The 12,672-nt window shown below is 48.5% G+C and overlaps 1 protein-coding gene across 4 annotated transcripts in view; it reads left to right on the top strand.

Annotated features, from left to right (window-relative positions):
* The window catches only part of LOC137518226 (uncharacterized), a 114,958-nt gene that overhangs the window by 87,045 nt on the left and 15,241 nt on the right, over nt 1-12,672 (top strand). The window lies entirely within an intron of this gene.

Genomic DNA, 12,672 nt, shown 5'->3' with positions numbered 1-12,672 from the left:
CCCTGCCAGGCAACAGTAATCTCAAGTATGTATCCAGCTTTCCCCAAGCCTCCATGGCAGCACTACGGGTATTGGCCTGCCCCCTATACCCCATAGGACATGATGTGTATAAATGTTTGACCGTCCCCCTTCCATGTGTCTCTTTTTGCTTTGTCCACTCACCTCATAGGACTGGCAGGTTTGTATCCTGCATAAACTTTGTATGTTTTCTATCGTTTTGCCCCCTTACCAGCCACAATTAAATATTGTGGTTTGAAATTCATGAGATATCCAGTATCTGGCTTCACAGTCTCTAATAGAGCTTTAGCTAGTATTGGCCCCTTTCTGCTGGTCTTAGGGGCCTGGTTTTATTTTCTCGCCATGTAACTACTCGTGAAACGCACTAAAAGTGTGTTTGGTTTGTTACAGTACCATGTTACGTGTCCAGGCTAATAGCTTGGCTGGGCGGGCGTCCATTCATCCCTTTCTCCTTTCTCTCTGCTCGTCGTCCCGGGGCTCGGCGTGCGTTCCAACCGCCGCCTCAGTTTTTCTGTAGCCCCTCCTCTTCCGACTTGTTGGTGGAACGCATTACCGGAAGTACGCGTATGATTTTCCGCGTTCTCATTGGCCAAACAACAATTGGCCAACTGTTGCGGACGGTGCGTCCCTATGACGCGGCGATAACTATTAAAGAGCTGGGCAGTGTAGTAATGGCGCTTGCTGCATCTCCGCGTCGCCTAGAATTTACGTTAGCTACGTTCACGCAGCACAGGTAGGGGAAGCTTGCCTCTCAAATAATACTTTGTTCCCGGAAAAAGTGAAACTCTGCTGGACTATTCTCTGTTATTTGCTTTGTTCTTTTCTATGCTTTTTTTCCAGCGTGCCGCTATCATTTCTTGGTGGCCTAGTCATGGACGCCCATAAGCCTTCAAAAGACCAGCACAAGGACTCTAGGTAAGGGGGTGAAGATAGGTAAGTGTTAGTAGCCTGGTTTTTAGCACTGTATAATTGATAGACACTATTGTCCCTCATTTCTTTGCTTCAGCACACGGGGAAGAGATAAAGGAAGATCCTCCCGTTCAGACAAGAAGCGATCTAAAGAAAGATCAGAATCTAAGGATAGATCACATAGGAAGAAGTCCAAGCATAATAAATCTAGCAGGAAACACAAATCAAGATCTAGATCACCACAACATCATCACGACAGCAAAGCCTGTTGGGCCTGTGCGCAGCCAGTGATGCCTAATAAGCTTGTCTGTGCTGACTGCTTTCAGGAATTAGGAAGAGAAGACAACACGCCTCCAGTGGATGTCTCGGATCTGGTTCAGAAGGCCGTACAGGAATCATTACAGAATTTTGTGGCAAGCATGGAGACACATCCGGATCAGGATGCTGGACTCGGCCAAGAAAAACCCTCAACGTCGGTTAACACTGAGGAAGAATATGAGGTCGGATTCAACTTCGCTTTTGTTGAGCCTTTTGTCAAGGCAGTTAGGGAGGCAATCCAGTGGGAAGAGCCAGAAGAGGACGAGCAGAAAACTAAGGCAAAATCTAAGAAACGCTACTATAAACATCTAACTAGAGACAAAACAACCTTTCCTGTTATGGAGGAAATTCAGGAAATTATATGGGAAGAATGGCAAAAGTTAGAAAAAAGACTCCCTTTAACGAACCGAATGTCTAAATTATACCCTCTCCCAGAGACAACTACTACACCTCTGGACACTGCTCCTCCAGTTGATGCTTCAGTCATGCGCCTAGCGAAGCACATTACCTTGCCACTGGATGATGCCATAAGGACACACTGGAAAGAAAGTTAGACTTAGATTTGAAAAAGATATATACCATGTCAGGTGGTATTTGTAAGCCAGCCATCGCTTTAACATCTGTGGGAAAAGCGATCCGCAGCTGGTCAGAAAACTTGGAGCAAGCAATCTTAGCTGAGGCAGATAAGGAAACATTACTGGCAGCCATGGAAGATCTTAAGATTTTGGGTGACTTTGTTGGAGAAGCGGCCATAGATATTCTCCGTTCCTCCTCCAGAAACATGTTCTTTGCAGTCACAGCGAAAAGGGCTCTATGGTTGAGGGCTTGGTCAGCCGACCCTGCCTCCAAGTTGCTTTGGTGCAAAATTCCATTCGATGGCAAAATACTGTTTGGAGAAAAAATGGACTCTGCCATAAGTCGAGTTACAGGAGGAAAATCGGGGTTAATTCCCCAGGATAGGCGTTCGGGTAGGCAGAACTTTAGTCAACAAGGTCAGTCCCAAAACTCTAGATATAGAAATGCGAAGTCTTACAGACCAGGGAAAAACTTTAAAAGAAATTGGCAGAGCGGTCAGGCAAACTTCAACAGGAGCCAGAAGCAGAAACCTACTCCTGCTCCCTCAAATGTTAAGAAGTCTTTTTGACGGTGTCAACCCCCAGACCTGTCCGGTAGGAGCGAGGCTGAAATCTTTCTCACTGGTTTGGGAAGGAAATATAACCTCCCCGTGGGTCTTAAGGACAATAACATCCGGACACTTCTGGAAATTCAAAGAGACACCACCTCCCAATCATTTCAAAACTACAAAGATACCGACTTCGACTCACAAAAAACAGATATTGCAGGAATATCTTCAGGGTTTATTGGACAAGAAAGCGATAATACCAGTTCCTATTCAACAACGAGGGAAGGGGTTTTACTCAAACCTTTTTTTCGTGCAGAAAAAGTCCGGGGATTGGAGGCCTGTACTGGACCTGAAATATCTAAATTCATTTATAAGGCTGGAAAAATTCAAAATGGAGTCTCTGAATACGATCATCTCAATAGTAGAGGTCAACGACTATTTACTCTCCATCGACTTGGAGGACGCGTACTTGCACGTCCCTATTCAGTCATCATTTCAAAAGTACCTACGTTTTGCAATAGGAGAAAACCATTACCAATTTGTCTGCCTGCCATTCGGCATATGTACAGCTCCAAGGACCTTTACCAAGGTTCTTGTAGAGATAATTGCCATCCTTCGCCTACAAGGCATTCGCACGTTCCACTATCTGGACGACATACTGTTATTGGCAAAGTCAAAAACTCAGATACTTCAACACAGACAGATCCTAATTCAGACGTTAACAGACTTCGGTTGGCTGATAAATTTCCAGAAAAGTCACTTACAACCAACAAAAGACTTGATATACTTAGGAGCAAGATTTCAAACGGAACTGAACCGAGTCTGTCTTCCAGAGGAAAAAATACCTGTAATAAAACAGAGGGTTCTTCGTATCGCTCTTTCCCACCGGGTGCAGGCGAGAGAATGTTTAAGGGTTTTGGGGACAATGTCCGCAACAATACCCATGGTCCCTTGGGCACACTGGCACCTCAGGAACCTGCAGATAGGATTCCTAAAGCAATGGGACGGAGTCACCCTGAATCAGACGATCCTTATAACCCAACTGATGAAGAAGAATCTGAAGTGGTGGCTGTCAGAGACCAACCTCAGGAAATCTTGCCCGTTAACGCTACCGCATCAAAAGATAATCTCCACAGATGCGAGTACAACGGGCTGGGGAGCGACCTGTGGCAATCAGATAGCGCAAGGTCTATGGCCTCAATACATGAAGTCTTGGCCAGCAAACAAGCTAGAATTAAGGGCGGCCTTCTGCGCTCTCTCTCATTTTCTTCATCTAGTGAAGAACACTTCAGTGATGGTCAAGATGGACAATACGACAGCTGTCGCCTACATACGCAACCAGGGAGGCACCCGCAGTTATTCCTTATTAATGGAGACGGAAAGGATCTTCAAGCTGGCAGTGGCCAATCTCCATTCCCTCTCGGCAGTCCATATTTCGGGAGTTCAGAATATAGTGCCAGACTTCCTCAGCCGCTCCCCAGTATCGAACAACGACTGGTCACTAGCCCAGGGAGTGTTCAAAATGCTCTGCTCTCACTGGGGCAATCCGGAAGTAGACCTCATGGCAACAAAGAACAACAGGAAGTGCAGGAGGTACATCAGTCGCTATCAGGAGAAAGAGGCGGAAGACGTAGATGCGCTGACAGCGCCCTGGAACTTTCACCTGGCCTATGTTTTCCCGCCAGTGCCGCTGATCCTTCGTCTACTTCTGAGGCTCAGATCGGAGAAGGTAACACTGATAACGATACTTCCGTGTTGGCCCAAAAGACCTTGGTACCCTATAGCGCTTCAGACAGTGGCGGACACAGGCAGCAGTGGGCCCCTGTGCAAAATATCAATTGTGGGCACCCCTGACCTGCGGCGCGCGAAGCGCGCCGCGGCAAAAAATGGGCGTGGCTATAACCTACGACGCGCGAAGCACGCTGCAGCAAAAAATGGGTGTGGATAGAACCTGCGGCGCGTAGCGCCGCGGCAAAAAATGGGCGTGGCAATGACCGGATAAGGGCGGAGCTAACTGTAATTTAAAGTGATCCCGGGGTGAGAGTGATATGGAGGCTGCCATATTTATTTCCTTTTAAACAATACTAGTTGCCTGGCGGCCCTGCTGATCTATTTGGCTGCAGTAATAAACTGAATTACACCAGCAACAAGCATGCAGCTTAATCTTCTCAGTTCTGACAATATTGTCAGAAACCCCTGACCTGCTGCATGCTTGTTCAGGGTCTATGGTTGAAAGAATAAGAGGCAGAGGACCAGAACGGCAACCAGGCAACTGGTATTGCTTAAAAGGAGAGAAATATGGCAGCCTCAATATTATTCTCACCTCAGGTTCCCTTGAAAAGTGCAACGCAAAGACAGTGGGCCCAGGTTTTGGTGACCCTTTCCCCAGAAAATTCACATAATGTGAGCAGGTTTTCTCATGAAAATACACATAATGTGAGCAGATATGCCCAGAAAATACGTGCAATCATGTCGGCAGATATGCCCAGAAAATACGTGCAATCATGTCGGCAGATATGCCCAGAAAATACGTGCAATCATGTCGGCAGATATGCCCAGAAAATACGTGCAATCATGTCGGCAGATATGCCCAGAAAATACATGCAATCATGTCGGCAGATATGCCCAGAAAATACGTGCAATCATGTCGGCAGATATGCCCAGAAAATACGTGCAATCATGTCGGCAGATATGCCCAGAAAATACGTGCAATCATGTCGGCAGATATGCCCAGAAAATACGTGCAATCATGTCGGCAGATATGCCCAGAAAATACATGCAATCATGTCGGCAGATATGCCCAGAAAATACGTGCAATCATGTCGGCAGATATGCCCAGAAAATACGTGCAATCATGTCGGCAGATATGCCCAGAAAATACGTGCAATCATGTCGGCAGATATGCCCAGAAAATACGTGCAATCATGTCGGCAGATATGCCCAGAAAATACGTGCAATCATGTCGGCAGATATGCCCAGAAAATACGTGCAATCATGTCGGCAGATTTGCCCAGAAAACACATGCAATCATGTAGCAAATTTGCCCAGAACATACATGCAATCATGTGGCAGACCTGCCCAGAACATACACGCAATCATGTGGCAGACCTGCCCAGAACATACACCTGCTAAAATAAATAATAAAAAAAACCATTTACTCACCTGCAGCAGCAGACCTCCTGTCCCAGCCTCCATCCAGCGCGCAGCTCCCATGGGTGGTTGGGTGGATAGGTAGCCTGGTGGGTAGGTAGGTAGGCAGCCCTTAGCCGGGTGGGTAAGTAGCCTGGTGGGTGGCTGGGTAGCCGGGTAGCCTGGTGGGTAGGTAGCCTGGTGGGTGGGTAGGTGGGTGGTTAGGTAGCTGGGTGGGTGGGTAGGTAGCCTGGTGGGTCTTTAGGTAGGTAGCCTGGTGGGTTGGTAGGTAGCCGGGTGGGTAGGTAGGTAGGTAGCCTGGTGGGTGGGTAGGTAGCCGGGTGGGTGTGTAGGTAGCCGGGTGGGTGGTTAGGTAGCCGGGTGAGTGGTTGGGTAGCCGGGTGGGTGGGTAGCCAGGTGGGTAGGTAGCCGGGTGGGTAGGTAGCCAGGTGGGTAGGTAGCCAGGTGGGTAGGTAGCCGGGTGGGTAGGTAGCCGGGTGGGTAGGTAGCCGGGTGGGTAGGTAGCCGGCAGGGTGGTTAGGTAGCTGGGTGGGTAGGTAGACGGGTGGGTGGTTAGGTAGCCGGGTGGGTAGATGTGTGGGTGGTTAGGTAGCCGGGTGGGTAGCCGGGTGGGTGGTTAGGTAGCCGGGTAGGTAGCTGGGTGGGTAGGTAGCCGGGTGGGTGGGTAGGTATCCGGGTGGGTGGGTAGGTAGCCGGCAGGGTGGTTAGGTAGCTGGGTGGGTAGGTAGCCGGGTGGGTAGACGGGTGGGTGGCTAGGTAGCCGGGTGGGTAGGTAGCCGGGTGAGTGCGTAGATGTGTGGGTGGTTAGGTAGCCGGGTGGGTGGGTAGCCGGGTGGGTAGGTAGTCGGGTGGGTGGTTAGGTAGCCGGGTAGGTAGCCGGGTGGGTAGGTAGCCAGGTGGGTGGTTAGGTAGCCGAGTGGGTAGGTAGCCGGGTGGGTGGGTAGGTAGCCGGCAGGGTGGTTAGGTAGCCGGGTAGGTAGCCGGGTGGGTGGGTAGCCGGCAGGGTGGTTAGGTAGCCGGGTAGGTAGCCGGGTGGGTAGGTAGCCGGGTGGGTGGTTAGGTAGCCGGGTAGGTAGCCGGGTGGGTGTGTGAGTATCCGGGTGGGTAGGTAGCCGGGTGAGTGTGTGGGTAGCCGGGTGGGTAAGGTAGCCGGGTGAGTGTGTGGGTAGCCGGGTGGGTAAGGTAGCCGGGTGGATGGGTGTGTAGCTATCCGGGTGGGGGGCCCGACTCCTATCCTCCCTCACTCACCTCGGGGCCCCCCTCCCGGTATGCGCGGCGGCGGCGGCGGGCGGGAGAGCAGAAAATCCAGGAAGTCTCCGCCGGGGCTGCAGCAGACACTAGAGGCTGCTGCCGCTTGGTCTCCCGTGTCTCCAACTTTGTACACTGCTCGCTACTTCCTGGTTTAGTAGCGAGCAGTGTACAAAGGAGACACGGGAGACCAAGCAGCAGCAGCCTCTAGTGTCTGCTGCAGCCCCGGCGGAGACTTCCTGTATTTTCTGCTCTCCCGCCGCATCGCATGAGGGGGAGGGGGAGGGTGGGGGGGCCGATGTGAGGGGGGAGGACAGGAGTAGGGGCCCCCCAGGTTAAAATAAAAATAAAAGGTAAAATTAAAAAAAAAAAACTGCAATACTTAATGGGCCCCTGAAGCAGCGGAACTTCAGGGGCCCTTGTGCGGCGGCACGGCCTGCACGGCCGTATGTCCGCCACTGGCTTCAGATGATGATCTCTCAACCTATAGTGTTGCCAATCAACAAGAATCTCCTTACACAGGGCCCGGTGTGTCACCCGAATCCGGCACGATTGAAGCTGATGGCTTACAAATTGAGAGGAGGAAGTTGAAGCAATTGGGTTGTGATGGCTCAGGGATAGACACCCTCCTGAAGGCAAGAAGGCCGTCCACAAACCGCTCTTATCAAAGGATCTGGAAGGTGTATACTACCTATGCAAGAGAGCATAACTTCGACCCTTTACACCCCTTAGTACACCAACTCTTAGCTTTTCTCCAGACCGGGGTGGATAAAAAACTCTCCAGTTACTCGATTAAAGTGCAAATCTCAGCTATCTCGGCATTCACAGGTCACAGATGGGCGTGGGACCCATTGGTGAAACAGTTTGTCTCTGCGGTCATGAAAATACGACCACCTATAAAGCCAGTCTTTGCACAGTTGGACTTACCTTTAGTGCTCAGCATTCTGTCGAAATCCCCATTCTATCCGGTAGAACAGGGGTCCCCAACCTTTTTGAGCCCGGGGCCCACTATCCCGACCAAAATTTTCTCCGGGGCCCCCCTGGGGGCGCGGTGGGGGGGTGGGGGGGTGGGAGGGGTGAGTGGGCGTGGCAGCAGTTTTAATATTCCCCTTGAAAATCAGTAGGTGACTTTTGATTGGCTGTTGTAGGCTCCACCCACTTTCCTGAATATTAATCTCATTCACCCAGTGACCAAGTTTGCCAAGTTTGAAAACCCTGCGATTAACAGTGTAAGAATGGCTGCAGTTTACATGTTTCCATTTAAAATGAATGTCTGAAATTTCATTGGCTGTTTTATGCTCCGCCCACTTTTCCTGGATTTGTAACCTCGGTCACCAAGTGACCAACTGTGGCAAGTGTGGGGACTCTGGCTCGATTACTGTGAGAATGGCAGCCTTTTCCATTTTTTCCATTCACTTTAATGGGTGGAATCTGATTTGCTGATTGTAGCTCTGCCCAGGTAAGCAGGGGGGCCGCGAGACCCCCAGAACATATCATTCCAGGTAGTAAGGGATCTGTATACCAAGTGTCGTTCAAATCGGTCAAGCCGTTTTCACGTGATCGCAAAACGCAAAACAGACACACGCACGCGCACATGCACACACACACACGTCCTTCTCAAAAATTTAGCATATTGTGATAAACTTCATTATTTTCTGTAATGTACTGATAAACATTAGACTTTCATATATTTTAGATTCATTACACACAACTGAAGTAGTTCAAGCCTTTTATTGTTTTAATATTGATGATTTTGGCATACAGCTCATGAAAACCCCAAATTCCTATCTCAAAAAATTAGCATATCATGAAAAGGTTCTCTAAACGAGCTATTAATCTAATCATCTGAATCAACTAATTAACTCTAAACACCTGCAAAAGATTCCTGAGGTTTTTAAAAACTCCCAGCCTGGTTCATTACTCAAAACTGCAATCACGGGTAAGACTGCCGACCCTACCTGACTACTGTCCAGAAGGCCATCATTGACACCTTCAAGCAAGAGAGTAAGGGCCTGTTCAGACTATATGCGTTCCTAGCCGTTTTCAGGAAAACGCGTACTGGTATCAAAAACGCATAGAAACGGCTCCTAAATGCTTTTGAATGGGCTAGTTCACATGTATGCGTATGAGACCCATGCGTTTCTTATCCGCATTGCTGCTGCATGTTCTGTGCGTCACGCATAGAAACGGACGCAATGAAAGTCTATGGACGCGTATCAAAAACGCGTACTATTGCGTTTTTAGCGTCAGTTTTCCTCTGCGGTTCCCATAATTCTTTTTTTTCCCCTGGGTCACGTGTGTGTGCAAAACGCTATAGAATACGCATTAGAACGCAAGAAAAACGCATGGGTTTTTCAATTTGCGTTTCTTTGATTTTAAATGCATTCTTCATACGCATATAGTCTGAACAGGCCCTTAGACACAGAAAGACATTTCTGAATGAATAGGCTGTTCCCAGAGTGCTGTATCAAGGCACCTCAGTGGGAAGTCTGTGGGAAGGAAAAAGTGTGGCAGAAAACGTTGCACAACAAGAAGAGGTGACCGGACCCTGAGGAAGATTGTGGAGAAGGACCGATTCCAGACCTTGGGGGATCTGCGGAAGCAGTGGACTGAGTCTGTGGAGTAGAAACATCCAGAGCCACGTGTACAGGCGTGTGCAGGAAATGGGCTACAGGTGTTGCATTCCCCAGGTCAAGCCACTTTTGAACCAGAAACAGCGGCAGAAGTGCCTGACATGGGCTACAGAGAAGCAGCACTGGCTTAGTGGTCCAAAGTACTTTTCTCGGATGAAAGCGACTTTTGCATGTCATTCGGAAATCAAGGTGCCAGAGTCTGGAGGAACACTGGGGAGAGGGAAATACCAAAATGCCTGAAGTCCAGTGTCAAATACCCACAGCTGCTGGCGTTGGTCCACTGTGCTTTATCAAGGGCAGGGTCGATGCAGCTAGCTATCAGGAGATTTTGGAGCACTTCATGCTTCCATCTGCTGAAAAGCATTATGGAGATGAAGATTTCATTTTTTAGCACGACCTGGCACCTGCTCACAGTGCCAAAACCACTGGTAAATGGTTTACTGACCATGGTATATATATACTGTGCTCAATTGGCCTGCCAACTCTCCTGACCTGAACCCCATAGAGAATCTGTGGGATAGTGTGAAGAGAAAGTTGAGGGACGCAAGACCCAACACTCTGGATGAGCTTAAAGAGACACTGAAGCGAAAAAAAAAATTATGATATTATGATTTGTATGTGTAGTACAGCTAAGAATTAAAACATTAAGATCAGATACATCAGTCTAATTGTTTCCAGCACAGGAAGAGTTAAGAAACTCCAGTTGTTATCTCTATACAAAAAAGCCATTAAGCTCTACGACTTTCAAAGTCGTGGAGAGGGCTGTTATCTGACTTTTATTATCTCAACTGTTTTCTTTTTCTCTGCCAGAGGAGAGGTCATTAGTTCACAGACTGCTCTGAAAAAATCATTTTGAATGCTGAGTGTTGTGTAATCTGCACATATTAGAGAATGATGCAATGTTAGAAAAAACACTATATACCTGAAAATAAAAATATGAGAACATTTTCTTTGCTGCTAATCTTCTAGTAATTATTCATAGTACACAACCAATTCATTATATCATATATTTTTTTCGCTTCAGTGTCTCTTTAACCACTTCGCGTCCCTGGGGTTTTCCCCCTAAAAAACCAGAACAATTTTCTACATTTCACACTCCTCCCATTCATTTGCCAATATCTTTATCACTACTTATCATACATAAATGATCTATACCTTGTTTTTTCCGCCACCAATCAGGCTTTATTTGGGTGGTACTTTTTGCTAAGAATTATATTATTTTCTATGCATTTTAAAGGGAACAAGGGGTAAAAAATGAAAAAAAGTCATTATTTCACAGTTTTCAGCCATTATAGTTTGAAAATAAAAGTTGCTGCTGTAAGTTAAACCCACACATTTTATTTTTCCATTCGATGTGGTTATTTCACCATTTAAAATTCAATCCTAGTACAATGTATGATGACAATAAATTATTTGGATATACAATGCATTTTTTCAGTTTGTGTCCGATTTTTATTTAGTTATTCTTTTCCTCCTTTATAATTCAATCCTCCCCCCAGTTAGTCAGATGTGCACCTACATATGCCTCCCTCCCCCATAGTTGGTCAGATGTGCCTCTGGATACCCCCCCCAGCCCTTAGTACCCCTCCCCCCCAGCTAGCCAGATGTGGATATTCATCTATTCACCCCCCCCCCCCCCCAAGCTGTCTGGATGTGTCTATTTCTCCCCCTCCCCCCCATAGCCAGGTGTGTGTGCCCCTTAACTCCCCCCCCCCCCGTTTTGTGTGTTGCTCCCCGACCGCCCCCCCCCCCTCCCACAGAGCAGCGGTGTTTCTTCAATCCCCATCCACCCACCCCCTTGCAGAGATCGGCAGCGCAGGGAAGCTATGAAAAGTCTCACCTAATCTTGTTCCTGCGGCGGCGATCGGCTCCCCTCCATTCAGTACCGCTGACAGCCTCCATGTGCAGAGTGGATCAGGTCCCGACTTGATGACGTCATCAAGCCGGGACCCGATCCATTCTGCACATAGAGGCTGTCAGCGGTACGGAATGGAGGGGAGCCGATCGCCGCAGGAAAAAGATTAGGTGAGACTTTTCATAGCTTCCCTGCGATCTCTGCAAGGAGGGGGGGGTTGTAATTACAGGGGATCGGGCATGGGGTGGGGGGATCGGACACCTGGGAGGGGATCCCTCATTAGTGTAGTTAGACAGAGGGGGATTTATGAGCCCAGGTGCATGCTAGCACGCACGCTGTGCTCATTTAAAGGGGATAACGTATAATCACGTCATGTGGCTTTCACAAGCCACTTGCAATGACGTTATTATACTGTAGTTGGGACATGAACTGGTTAAAGGACTTCCGAGACCAAAATCTGCCCCCAAAACATAAAAAAAGTTAACTACCTGCATGACTTTGTAAGGCACGGAGGACGCCGTCCGTGCCCTCCGTGCCGTTCCGCCTGGTCCCCTCTGCTCAATAGCCCCCCGAAAGGCTGCGACCCCGCGGTCCGGGTCGGTATCTGCAGCCTGCATAAAGATGGCCGCCGGAGCTGGCCACGGCTGCGCAGTCCGCATAGCCGCTACTGCGCAGCTCTAGGGCCAATCCCCCGAACCTTGTAACAGGCTGCGTGGATCGGAGGGTTGGCCCTAGAGCTGCGCAGCCGCCTAGAGCTGCGCAGCCGCAGTAGTGGCTATGCGGACTGCGCAGCCGCTGCCAGCTCCGGCGGCCATCTTTATGCAGGCTGCAGATACCAACCCGGAACGTGGGGTCGCAGCCTTTCGGGGGGGCTATTGAGCAGAGGGGACCAGGCAGAACGGCACGGAGGGCGCGGACGGCGTCCTCCGTGCCTTACAAAGTCATGCAGGTAGTTAACTTTTTTTACGTTTTGGGGGCAGATTTTGGCTTCGGAAGTCCTTTAACCACTTGAGGACCTAGGGCTTTCTACCCCTTAAGGACCGGCCACTTTTTTTCCATTCAGACCACTGCAGCTTTCACGGTTTATTGCTCGCTCATACAACCTACCACCTAAATGAATTTTGGCTCCTTTTCTTGTCACTAATAAAGCTTTCTTTTGGTGCTATTTGATTGCTCCTGCGATTTTTACTTTTTATTATATTCATCAAAAAAGACATGAATTTTGGCAAAAAAATGATTTTTTTAACTTTCTGTGCTGACAGTTTTCAAATAAAGTAAAATTTCTGTATACATGCAGCGCGAAAAATGTGGACAAACATGTTTTTGATAAAAAAAAAACCATTCAGCGTATATTTATTGGTTTGGGTAAAAGTTATAGCGTTTACAAACTATGGTGCAAAAAGTGAATTTTCCCATTT

The sequence above is a fragment of the Hyperolius riggenbachi genome, chromosome 5 (genome assembly GCF_040937935.1).
Source record: "Hyperolius riggenbachi isolate aHypRig1 chromosome 5, aHypRig1.pri, whole genome shotgun sequence".
Taxonomy (NCBI): domain Eukaryota; kingdom Metazoa; phylum Chordata; class Amphibia; order Anura; family Hyperoliidae; genus Hyperolius; species Hyperolius riggenbachi.
This window is presented reverse-complemented; position numbering and strand designations above follow the sequence as displayed.